Below are 14429 nucleotides of genomic sequence, written 5' to 3' on the forward strand. Positions count from 1 at the left end.
GATAAGATCACCCATGATAAGATTACGCAGAATAAGATCACCTACGATAACTTCACCCCGATAAGATCACCCATGATAAGATTACCCACAATAAGATCACCCACGATAAGATTACCCACGATAAAATCACCCACGATAAGATCACCCAGGATAAAATCACCCACGATAACATTACCCACGTTAAGATTACCCACGATAAGATCACCCACGATAAGATTACCCACGATAAAATAACCCACGATAAAATCACCCACGATAAAATTACCCACGATAAGATTACCCACGATAAGATCACCCACGATAAGATCACCACGATATGATCACCCACGATAAAATCACCCACGATAAGATAACCCCAGATGAGTTCACCCACGATAAGATCACCCTCGATAATTTCACCCACGATAAGATCACACATGATAAGATCTCCCACGATAAGATCACCCATGTTAACTTCACCAAAAATAAGATCAACCAAAATAAGATCACCCACGATAAGATCACCACGATAAGATCACTACGATAAGATAACCACGATAAGATCACCCACGCTAAAATCTCCCACGATAAGATCACCCACGATAAAATCACCCATGATAAAATTACCCACGATAAGATTACCCACGATAAGATCACCGACGATAAGATTACCCACGATAAGATTACCCACGATAAGATCACCGACGATAAGATCTCCCACGATAAGATCAACACGATAAGATCACCACGATAAGATCACCGACGTTAACTTCACCCACAATAAGATCAACCAAGATGAGATCACCCACGATAAGATCACCACGATAAGATCACTAGGATAAGATAACCACGATAAGATCACCCACGCTAAAATCACCCACGATAAGATCACCCACGATAAAATCACCCATGATAAGTTCCCACAACGATAAGTTCACCCACGATAAGATCATCCATAATAAGATCACTAGCGATGCATTCACCCAAGATAAGTTCACCACAATAAATTCACCCATGATAACTTTACCCACGAAAAGTTCACCCACGATAAGATAACCCCAGATGAGTTTATCCACGATAAGATCACCCTCGATAATTGACTGAAGTTAGTTACGTGGCTTTGTGTGGGTAATACGTGGCAGTGAGAGGGTGATACGTGGCTGTGAGAGGGTAAATCAGAAATTAGGGTTTGAGTTGCAGAGAAATTGGGATTTATTGTCGTGACCAGAGCTGCGAACGTCGCTGACATGGGTTTTCTCCTTCTTCCAGGTCCACCATGGTTGCACTTCTCACAGCCGGTCAGGGTGTATCCGGTAACGTCAATCGGAGCTAGAGCTGCTGCTATCGTCGCACGAACCTTTGCTTTTTACCCCGTTAAACACGCGAAACTCCTCCTCGAGATCTCCGGCGACACAACCAAACGGCCAGTCACGAATTCCTGCGTCTCCTCCACGATTAGAGGCATGGAAATTGAAGTCCTGGATATTATTAACAAGGAGTGTGTACTGTTTGCTTTCCGTTAATTCTTTTTACTGAACTTGTTTTTATGTTGTTGCGGCAAGCTTAAGTTCAATGAAAAGGCCAAGGGATTTAACTAAGAAAGGAGAAAAAGGAAAAGGTAGAAACAAATTAAGAAGGTTTATTGTAAAATAATCATGTCTCAAAAACACCCACATTCATCATGTTTGGTTCCCAGGCTACGATTTACAGAAATGATAGCATCAGGAACTTTATACTTATTGCAACAACACACTAACCATGGAACTAAAAGGAATAAGGAGGGGGGAGAAGTTAACCCTCATGCACGTACAATCAATTAGAAAACACACAGGTTGATGAAATTTGACAGAAGAAAAAGGAAATCCAGACATAGAAAAGTAGATGAAGATGATATGATATATGTTGTGATTAAGCACACTGGAAATCACGTGGGGCAGTTCTGGAGCAAACATTGAGAAGCAAGGAGAGTGAGATGGGAAGGTTGAGGTTGATGCCCAAAATGTTCGCTTTGAGAGCAGTGCAGAGGCAGACTGCAGCCTCAGAAGAAACACGACAATAAATCCCAATTTCTCTGCAACTCAAACCCTAATTTCTTATTTACCCTCTCACAGCCACGTATCACCCTCTCACTGCCACGTATTACCCACACAAAGCCACGTAGCTAACTTCAGTCCACCCTGTCAACTGCTCCGTTAAAAACTTAACGCCGTTTCCAAAAAGGACTTGATTGCACACTTTTTACAAAAGATGGGATCACATTGAACTTCTAAAAAAAGGTGGGACCACATTGAACATTGGCCCCCTTTCTAGGGACCAAAAGAGGTATTAAACCATAAAATTACCCACGATAAGATTACCCACGATAAGATCACCCACGATAAGATCACCACGATATGATCACCCACGATAAAATCACCCACGATAAGATAACCCCAGATGAGTTCACCCACGATAAGATCACCCTCGATAATTTCACCCACGATAAGATCACCCATGATAAGATCTCCCACGATAAGATCACCCATGTTAACTTCACCAAAAATAAGATCAACCAAAATAAGATCACCCACGATAAGATCACCACGATAAGATCACTACGATAAGATAACCACGATAAGATCACCCACGCTAAAATCACCCACGATAAGATCACCCACGATAAAATCACCCATGATAAAATTACCCACGATAAGATTACCCACGATAAGATCACCGACGATAAGATTACCCACGATAAGATTACCCACGATAAGATCACCGACGATAAGATCTCCCACGATAAGATCAACACGATAAGATCACCGACGTTAACTTCACCCACAATAAGATCAACCAAGATGAGATCACCCACGATAAGATCACCACGATAAGATCACTACGATAAGATAACCACGATAAGATCACCCACGCTAAAATCACCCACGATAAGATCACCCACGATAAAATCACCCATGATAAGTTCCCACAACGATAAGTTCACCCACGATAAGATCATCCATAATAAGATCACCAGCGATACATTCACCCAAGATAAGTTCACCACAATAAATTCACCCATGATAACTTTACCCACGAAAAGTTCACCCACGATAAGATAACCCGAGATGAGTTTATCCACGATAAGATCACCCTCGATAATTGACTGAAGTTAGTTACGTGGCTTTGTGTGGGTAATACGTGGCAGTGAGAGGGTGATACGTGGCTGTGAGAGGGTAAATCAGAAATTAGGGTTTGAGTTGCAGAGAAATTGGGATTTATTGTCGTGACCAGAGCTGCGAACGTCGCTGACATGGGTTTTCTCCTTCTTCCAGGTCCACCATGGTTGCACTTCTCACAGCCGGTCAGGGTGTATCCGGTAACGTCAATCGGAGCTAGAGCTGCTGCTATCGTCAGCACGAACCTTTGCTTTTTACCCCGTTAAACACGCGAAACTCCTCCTCGAGATCTCCGGCGACACAACCAAACGGCCAATCACGAATTCCTGCGTCTCCTCCACGATTAGAGGCATGGAAATTGAAGTCCTGGATATTATTAACAAGGAGTGTGTACTGTTTGCTTTCCGTTAATTCTTTTTACTGAACTTGTTTTTATGTTGTTGCGGCAAGCTTAAGTTCAATGAAAAGGCCAAGGGATTTAACTAAGAAAGGAGAAAAAGGAAAAGGTAGAAACAAATTAAGAAGGTTTATTGTAAAATAATCATGTCTCAAAAACACCCACATTCATCATGTTTGGTTCCCAGGCTACGATTTACAGAAATGATAGCATCAGGAACTTTATACTTATTGCAACAACACACTAACCATGGAACTAAAAGGAATAAGGAGGGGGGAGAAGTTAACCCTCATGCACGTACAATCAATTAGAAAACACACAGGTTGATGAAATTTGACAGAAGAAAAAGGAAATCCAGACATAGAAAAGTAGATGAAGATGATATGATATATGTTGTGATTAAGCACACTGGAAATCACGTGGGGCAGTTCTGGAGCAAACATTGAGAAGCAAGGAGAGTGAGATGGGAAGGTTGAGGTTGATGCCCAAAATGTTCGCTTTGAGAGCAGTGCAGAGGCAGACTGCAGCCTCAAAAGAAACACGACAATAAATCCCAATTTCTCTGCAACTCAAACCCTAATTTCTGATTTACCCTCTCACAGCCACGTATCACCCTCTCACTGCCACGTATTACCCACACAAAGCCACGTAGCTAACTTCAGTCCACCCTGTCAACTGCTCCGTTAAAAACTTAACGCCGTTTCCAAAAAGGACTTGATTGCACACTTTTTACAAAAGATGGGATCACATTGAACTTCTAAAAAAAGGTGGGACCACATTGAACATTGGCCCCCTTTCTAGGGACCAAAAGAGGTATTAAACCATAAAATTACCCACGATAAGATTACCCACGATAAGATCACCCACGATAAGATCACCACGATATGATCACCCACGATAAAATCACCCACGATAAAATAACCCCAGATGAGTTCACCCACGATAAGATCACCCTCGATAATTTCACCCACGATAAGATCACCCATGATAAGATCTCCCACGATAAGATCACCCATGTTAACTTCACCAAAAATAAGATCAACCAAAATAAGATCACCCACGATAAGATCACCACGATAAGATCACTACGATAAGATAACCACGATAAGATCACCCACGCTAAAATCACCCACGATAAGATCACCCACGATAAAATCACCCATGATAAAATTACCCACGATAAGATTACCCACGATAAGATCACCGACGATAAGATTACCCACGATAAGATTACCCACGATAAGATCACCGACGATAAGATCTCCCACGATAAGATCAACACGATAAGATCACCGACGTTAACTTCACCCACAATAAGATCAACCAAGATGAGATCACCCACGATAAGATCACCACGATAAGATCACTACGATAAGATAACCACGATAAGATCACCCACGCTAAAATCACCCACGATAAGATCACCCACGATAAAATCACCCATGATAAGTTCCCACAACGATAAGTTCACCCACGATAAGATCATCCATAATAAGATCACCAGCGATACATTCACCCAAGATAAGTTCACCACAATAAATTCACCCATGATAACTTTACCCACGAAAAGTTCACCCACGATAAGATAACCCCAGATGAGTTTATCCACGATAAGATCACCCTCGATAATTGACTGAAGTTAGTTACGTGGCTTTGTGTGGGTAATACGTGGCAGTGAGAGGGTGATACGTGGCTGTGAGAGGGTAAATCAGAAATTAGGGTTTGAGTTGCAGAGAAATTGGGATTTATTGTCGTGACCAGAGCTGCGAACGTCGCTGACATGGGTTTTCTCCTTCTTCCAGGTCCACCATGGTTGCACTTCTCACAGCCGGTCAGGGTGTATCCGGTAACGTCAATCGGAGCTAGAGCTGCTGCTATCGTCACACGAACCTTTGCTTTTTACCCCGTTAAACACGCGAAACTCCTCCTCGAGATCTCCGGCGACACAACCAAACGGCCAATCACGAATTCCTGCGTCTCCTCCACGATTAGAGGCATGGAAATTGAAGTCCTGGATATTATTAACAAGGAGTGTGTACTGTTTGCTTTCCGTTAATTCTTTTTACTGAACTTGTTTTTATGTTGTTGCGGCAAGCTTAAGTTCAATGAAAAGGCCAAGGGATTTAACTAAGAAAGGAGAAAAAGGAAAAGGTAGAAACAAATTAAGAAGGTTTATTGTAAAATAATCATGTCTCAAAAACACCCACATTCATCATGTTTGGTTCCCAGGCTACGATTTACAGAAATGATAGCATCAGGAACTTTATACTTATTGCAACAACACACTAACCATGGAACTAAAAGGAATAAGGAGGGGGAGAAGTTAACCCTCATGCACGTACAATCAATTAGAAAACACACAGGTTGATGAAATTTGACAGAAGAAAAAGGAAATCCAGACATAGAAAAGTAGATGAAGATGATATGATATATGTTGTGATTAAGCACACTGGAAATCACGTGGGGCAGTTCTGGAGCAAACATTGAGAAGCAAGGAGAGTGAGATGGGAAGGTTGAGGTTGATGCCCAAAATGTTCGCTTTGAGAGCAGTGCAGAGGCAGACTGCAGCCTCAGAAGAAACACGACAATAAATCCCAATTTCTCTGCAACTCAAACCCTAATTTCTGATTTACCCTCTCACAGCCACGTATCACCCTCTCACTGCCACGTATTACCCACACAAAGCCACGTAGCTAACTTCAGTCCACCCTGTCAACTGCTCCGTTAAAAACTTAACTGCCGTTTCCAAAAAGGACTTGATTGCACACTTTTTACAAAAGATGGGATCACATTGAAGTTCTAAAAAAAGGTGGGACCACATTGAACATTGGCCCCCTTTCTAGGGACCAAAAGAGGTATTAAACCATAAAATTACCCACGATAAGATTACCCACGATAAGATCACCCACGATAAGATCACCACGATATGATCACCCACGATAAAATCACCCACGATAAGATAACCCCAGATGAGTTCACCCACGATAAGATCACCCTCGATAATTTCACCCACGATAAGATCACCCATGATAAGATCTCCCACGATAAGATCACCCATGTTAACTTCACCAAAAATAAGATCAACCAAAATAAGATCACCCACGATAAGATCACCACGATAAGATCACTACGATAAGATAACCACGATAAGATCACCCACGCTAAAATCACCCACGATAAGATCACCCACGATAAAATCACCCATGATAAAATTACCCACGATAAGATTACCCACGATAAGATCACCGACGATAAGATTACCCACGATAAGATTACCCACGATAAGATCACCGACGATAAGATCTCCCACGATAAGATCAACACGATAAGATCACCGACGTTAACTTCACCCACAATAAGATCAACCAAGATGAGATCACCCACGATAAGATCACCACGATAAGATCACTACGATAAGATAACCACGATAAGATCACCCACGATAAAATCACCCATGATAAGTTCCCACAACGATAAGTTCACCCACGATAAGATCATCCATAATAAGATCACCAGCGATACATTCACCCAAGATAAGTTCACCACAATAAATTCACCCATGATAACTTTACCCACGAAAAGTTCACCCACGATAAGATAACCCCAGATGAGTTTATCCACGATAAGATCACCCTCGATAATTGACTGAAGTTAGTTACGTGGCTTTGTGTGGGTAATACGTGGCAGTGAGAGGGTGATACGTGGCTGTGAGAGGGTAAATCAGAAATTAGGGTTTGAGTTGCAGAGAAATTGGGATTTATTGTCGTGACCAGAGCTGCGAACGTCGCTGACATGGGTTTTCTCCTTCTTCCAGGTCCACCATGGTTGCACTTCTCACAGCCGGTCAGGGTGTATCCGGTAACGTCAATCGGAGCTAGAGCTGCTGCTATCGTCACACGAACCTTTGCTTTTTACCCCGTTAAACACGCGAAACTCCTCCTCGAGATCTCCGGCGACACAACCAAACGGCCAATCACGAATTCCTGCGTCTCCTCCACGATTAGAGGCATGGAAATTGAAGTCCTGGATATTATTAACAAGGAGTGTGTACTGTTTGCTTTCCGTTAATTCTTTTTACTGAACTTGTTTTTATGTTGTTGCGGCAAGCTTAAGTTCAATGAAAAGGCCAAGGGATTTAACTAAGAAAGGAGAAAAAGGAAAAGGTAGAAACAAATTAAGAAGGTTTATTGTAAAATAATCATGTCTCAAAAACACCCACATTCATCATGTTTGGTTCCCAGGCTACGATTTACAGAAATGATAGCATCAGGAACTTTATACTTATTGCAACAACACACTAAACCATGGAACTAAAAGGAATAAGGAGGGGGAGAAGTTAACCCTCATGCACGTACAATCAATTAGAAAACACACAGGTTGATGAAATTTGACAGAAGAAAAAGGAAATCCAGACATAGAAAAGTAGATGAAGATGATATGATATATGTTGTGATTAAGCACACTGGAAATCACGTGGGGCAGTTCTGGAGCAAACATTGAGAAGCAAGGAGAGTGAGATGGGAAGGTTGAGGTTGATGCCCAAAATGTTCGCTTTGAGAGCAGTGCAGAGGCAGACTGCAGCCTCAGAAGAAACACGACAATAAATCCCAATTTCTCTGCAACTCAAACCCTAATTTCTGATTTACCCTCTCACAGCCACGTATCACCCTCTCACTGCCACGTATTACCCACACAAAGCCACGTAGCTAACTTCAGTCCACCCTGTCAACTGCTCCGTTAAAAACTTAACGCCGTTTCCAAAAAGGACTTGATTGCACACTTTTTACAAAAGATGGGATCACATTGAACTTCTAAAAAAAGGTGGGACCACATTGAACATTGGCCCCCTTTCTAGGGACCAAAAAGGTATTAAACCATAAAATTACCCACGATAAGATTACCCACGATAAGATCACCCACGATAAGATCACCACGATATGATCACCCACGATAAAATCACCCACGATAAGATAACCCCAGATGAGTTCACCCACGATAAGATCACCCTCGATAATTTCACCACGATAAGATCACCCATGATAAGATCTCCCACGATAAGATCACCCATGTTAACTTCACCAAAAATAAGATCAACCAAAATAAGATCACCCACGATAAGATCACCACGATAAGATCACTACGATAAGATAACCACGATAAGATCACCCACGCTAAAATCACCCACGATAAGATCACCCACGATAAAATCACCCATGATAAAATTACCCACGATAAGATTACCCACGATAAGATCACCGACGATAAGATTACCCACGATAAGATTACCCACGATAAGATCACCGACGATAAGATCTCCCACGATAAGATCAACACGATAAGATCACCGACGTTAACTTCACCCACAATAAGATCAACCAAGATGAGATCACCCACGATAAGATCACCACGATAAGATCACTACGATAAGATAACCACGATAAGATCACCCACGATAAAATCACCCATGATAAGTTCCCACAACGATAAGTTCACCCACGATAAGATCATCCATAATAAGATCACCAGCGATACATTCACCCAAGATAAGTTCACCACAATAAATTCACCCATGATAACTTTAACCCACGAAAAGTTCACCCACGATAAGATAACCCAGATGAGTTTATCCACGATAAGATCACCCTCGATAATTGACTGAAGTTAGTTACGTGGCTTTGTGTGGGTAATACGTGGCAGTGAGAGGGTGATACGTGGCTGTGAGAGGGTAAATCAGAAATTAGGGTTTGAGTTGCAGAGAAATTGGGATTTATTGTCGTGACCAGAGCTGCGAACGTCGCTGACATGGGTTTTCTCCTTCTTCCAGGTCCACCATGGTTGCACTTCTCACAGCCGGTCAGGGTGTATCCGGTAACGTCAATCGGAGCTAGAGCTGCTGCTATCGTCACACGAACCTTTGCTTTTTACCCCGTTAAACACGCGAAACTCCTCCTCGAGATCTCCGGCGACACAACCAAACGGCCAATCACGAATTCCTGCGTCTCCTCCACGATTAGAGGCATGGAAATTGAAGTCCTGGATATTATTAACAAGGAGTGTGTACTGTTTGCTTTCCGTTAATTCTTTTTACTGAACTTGTTTTTATGTTGTTGCGGCAAGCTTAAGTTCAATGAAAAGGCCAAGGGATTTAACTAAGAAAGGAGAAAAAGGAAAAGGTAGAAACAAATTAAGAAGGTTTATTGTAAAATAATCATGTCTCAAAAACACCCACATTCATCATGTTTGGTTCCCAGGCTACGATTTACAGAAATGATAGCATCAGGAACTTTATACTTATTGCAACAACACACTAACCATGGAACTAAAAGGAATAAGGAGGGGGAGAAGTTAACCCTCATGCACGTACAATCAATTAGAAAACACACAGGTTGATGAAATTTGACAGAAGAAAAAGGAAATCCAGACATAGAAAAGTAGATGAAGATGATATGATATATGTTGTGATTAAGCACACTGGAAATCACGTGGGGCAGTTCTGGAGCAAACATTGAGAAGCAAGGAGAGTGAGATGGGAAGGTTGAGGTTGATGCCCAAAATGTTCGCTTTGAGAGCAGTGCAGAGGCAGACTGCAGCCTCAGAAGAAACACGACAATAAATCCCAATTTCTCTGCAACTCAAACCCTAATTTCTGATTTACCCTCTCACAGCCACGTATCACCCTCTCACTGCCACGTATTACCCACACAAAGCCACGTAGCTAACTTCAGTCCACCCTGTCAACTGCTCCGTTAAAAACTTAACGCCGTTTCCAAAAAGGACTTGATTGCACACTTTTTACAAAAGATGGGATCACATTGAACTTCTAAAAAAAGGTGGGACCACATTGAACATTGGCCCCCTTTCTAGGGACCAAAAGAGGTATTAAACCATAAAATTACCCACGATAAGATTACCCACGATAAGATCACCCACGATAAGATCACCACGATATGATCACCCACGATAAAATCACCCACGATAAGATAACCCCAGATGAGTTCACCCACGATAAGATCACCCTCGATAATTTCACCCACGATAAGATCACCCATGATAAGATCTCCCACGATAAGATCACCCATGTTAACTTCACCAAAAATAAGATCAACCAAAATAAGATCACCCACGATAAGATCACCACGATAAGATCACTACGATAAGATAACCACGATAAGATCACCCACGCTAAAATCACCCACGATAAGATCACCCACGATAAAATCACCCATGATAAAATTACCCACGATAAGATTACCCACGATAAGATCACCGACGATAAGATTACCCACGATAAGATTACCCACGATAAGATCACCGACGATAAGATCTCCCACGATAAGATCAACACGATAAGATCACCGACGTTAACTTCACCCACAATAAGATCAACCAAGATGAGATCACCCACGATAAGATCACCACGATAAGATCACTACGATAAGATAACCACGATAAGATCACCCACGCTAAAATCACCCATGATAAGATCACCCACGATAAAATCACCCATGATAAGTTCCCACAACGATAAGTTCACCCACGATAAGATCATCCATAATAAGATCACCAGCGATACATTCACCCAAGATAAGTTCACCACAATAAATTCACCCATGATAACTTTACCCACGAAAAGTTCACCCACGATAAGATAACCCCAGATGAGTTTATCCACGATAAGATCACCCTCGATAATTGACTGAAGTTAGTTACGTGGCTTTGTGTGGGTAATACGTGGCAGTGAGAGGGTGATACGTGGCTGTGAGAGGGTAAATCAGAAATTAGGGTTTGAGTTGCAGAGAAATTGGGATTTATTGTCGTGACCAGAGCTGCGAACGTCGCTGACATGGGTTTTCTCCTTCTTCCAGGTCCACCATGGTTGCACTTCTCACAGCCGGTCAGGGTGTATCCGGTAACGTCAATCGGAGCTAGAGCTGCTGCTATCGTCACACGAACCTTTGCTTTTTACCCCGTTAAACACGCGAAACTCCTCCTCGAGATCTCCGGCGACACAACCAAACGGCCAATCACGAATTCCTGCGTCTCCTCCACGATTAGAGGCATGGAAATTGAAGTCCTGGATATTATTAACAAGGAGTGTGTACTGTTTGCTTTCCGTTAATTCTTTTTACTGAACTTGTTTTTATGTTGTTGCGGCAAGCTTAAGTTCAATGAAAAGGCCAAGGGATTTAACTAAGAAAGGAGAAAAAGGAAAAGGTAGAAACAAATTAAGAAGGTTTATTGTAAAATAATCATGTCTCAAAAACACCCACATTCATCATGTTTGGTTCCCAGGCTACGATTTATAGAAATGATAGCATCAGGAACTTTATACTTATTGCAACAACACACTAACCATGGAACTAAAAGGAATAAGGAGGGGGAGAAGTTAACCCTCATGCACGTACAATCAATTAGAAAACACACAGGTTGATGAAATTTGACAGAAGAAAAAGGAAATCCAGACATAGAAAAGTAGATGAAGATGATATGATATATGTTGTGATTAAGCACACTGGAAATCACGTGGGGCAGTTCTGGAGCAAACATTGAGAAGCAAGGAGAGTGAGATGGGAAGGTTGAGGTTGATGCCCAAAATGTTCGCTTTGAGAGCAGTGCAGAGGCAGACTGCAGCCTCAGAAGAAACACGACAATAAATCCCAATTTCTCTGCAACTCAAACCCTAATTTCTGATTTACCCTCTCACAGCCACGTATCACCCTCTCACTGCCACGTATTACCCACACAAAGCCACGTACCTAACTTCAGTCCACCCTGGCAACTGCTCCGTTAAAAACTTAACGCCGTTTCCAAAAAGGACTTGATTGCACACTTTTTACAAAAGATGGGATCACATTGAACTTCTAAAAAAAGGTGGGACCACATTGAACATTGGCCCCCTTTCTAGGGACCAAAAGAGGTATTAAACCATAAAATTACCCACGATAAGATTACCCACGATAAGATCACCCACGATAAGATCACCCACGATAAGATCACCACGATATGATCACCCACGATAAAATCACCCACGATAAGATAACCCCAGATGAGTTCACCCACGATAAGATCACCCTCGATAATTTCACCCACGATAAGATCACCCATGATAAGATCTCCCACGATAAGATCACCCATGTTAACTTCACCAAAAATAAGATCAACCAAAATAAGATCACCCACGATAAGATCACCACGATAAGATCACTACGATAAGATAACCACGATAAGATCACCCACGCTAAAATCACCCACGATAAGATCACCCACGATAAAATCACCCATGATAAAATTACCCACGATAAGATTACCCACGATAAGATCACCGACGATAAGATTACCCACGATAAGATTACCCATGATAAGATCACCGACGATAAGATCTCCCACGATAAGATCAACACGATAAGATCACCGACGTTAACTTCACCCACAATAAGATCAACCAAGATGAGATCACCCACGATAAGATCACCACGATAAGATCACTACGATAAGATAACCACGATAAGATCACCCACGCTAAAATCACCCACGATAAGATCACCCACGATAAAATCACCCATGATAAGTTCCCACAACGCTAAGTTCACCCACGATAAGATCATCCATAATAAGATCACCAGCGATACATTCACCCAAGATAAGTTCACCACAATAAATTCACCCATGATAACTTTACCCACGAAAAGTTCACCCAGGATAAGATAACCCCAGATGAGTTTATCCACGATAAGATCACCCTCGATAATTGACTGAAGTTAGTTACGTGGCTTTGTGTGGGTAATACGTGGCAGTGAGAGGGTGATACGTGGCTGTGAGAGGGTAAATCAGAAATTAGGGTTTGAGTTGCAGAGAAATTGGGATTTATTGTCGTGACCAGAGCTGCGAACGTCGCTGACATGGGTTTTCTCCTTCTTCCAGGTCCACCATGGTTGCACTTCTCACAGCCGATCAGGGTGTATCCGGTAACGTCAATCGGAGCTAGAGCTGCTGCTATCGTCACACGAACCTTTGCTTTTTACCCCGTTAAACACGCGAAACTCCTCCTCGAGATCTCCGGCGACACAACCAAACGGCCAATCACGAATTCCTGCGTCTCCTCCACGATTAGAGGCATGGAAATTGAAGTCCTGGATATTATTAACAAGGAGTGTGTACTGTTTGCTTTCCGTTAATTCTTTTTACTGAACTTGTTTTTATGTTGTTGCGGCAAGCTTAAGTTCAATGAAAAGGCCAAGGGATTTAACTAAGAAAGGAGAAAAAGGAAAAGGTAGAAACAAATTAAGAAGGATTATTGTAAAATAATCGTGTCTCAAAAACACCCACATTCATCATGTTTGGTTCCCAGGCTACGATTTACAGAAATGATAGCATCAGGAACTTTATACTTATTGCAACAACACACTAACCATGGAACTAAAAGGAATAAGGAGGGGGAGAAGTTAACCCTCATGCACGTACAATCAATTAGAAAACACACAGGTTGATGAAATTTGACAGAAGAAAAAGGAAATCCAGACATAGAAAAGTAGATGAAGATGATATGATATATGTTGTGATTAAGCACACTGGAAATCACGTGGGGCAGTTCTGGAGCAAACATTGAGAAGCAAGGAGAGTGAGATGGGAAGGTTGAGGTTGATGCCCAAAATGTTCGCTTTGAGAGCAGTGCAGAGGCAGACTGCAGCCTCAGAAGAAACACGACAATAAATCCCAATTTCTCTGCAACTCAAACCCTAATTTCTGATTTACCCTCTCACAGCCACGTATCACCCTCTCACTGCCACGTATTACCCACACAAAGCCACGTAGCTAACTTCAGTCCACCCTGTCAACTGCTCCGTTAAAAACTTAACGCCGTTTCCAAAAAGGACTTGATTGCACACTTTTTACAAAAG

General features: G+C 42.1%; 1 long non-coding RNA gene across 1 annotated transcript; it reads left to right on the top strand.

Moving 5' to 3' along the window:
• The first annotated feature begins 1658 nt into the window (after positions 1–1658).
• On the top strand, positions 1659–14217 carry LOC148204868 (uncharacterized). Its single transcript, XR_015784612.1, has 7 exons — positions 1659–1965; positions 3854–4008; positions 5895–6049; positions 7908–8062; positions 9917–10071; positions 11958–12112; positions 14014–14217. It is a non-coding gene; the product is annotated as an uncharacterized LOC148204868 (long non-coding RNA).
• The last annotated feature ends 212 nt before the right edge of the window (positions 14218–14429 follow it).

The sequence above is a fragment of the Vigna umbellata genome, chromosome 1 (assembly GCF_029865625.1).
Source record: "Vigna umbellata cultivar VRB3 chromosome 1, Vumbellata_1.0, whole genome shotgun sequence".
Taxonomy (NCBI): Eukaryota; Viridiplantae; Streptophyta; class Magnoliopsida; order Fabales; family Fabaceae; genus Vigna; species Vigna umbellata.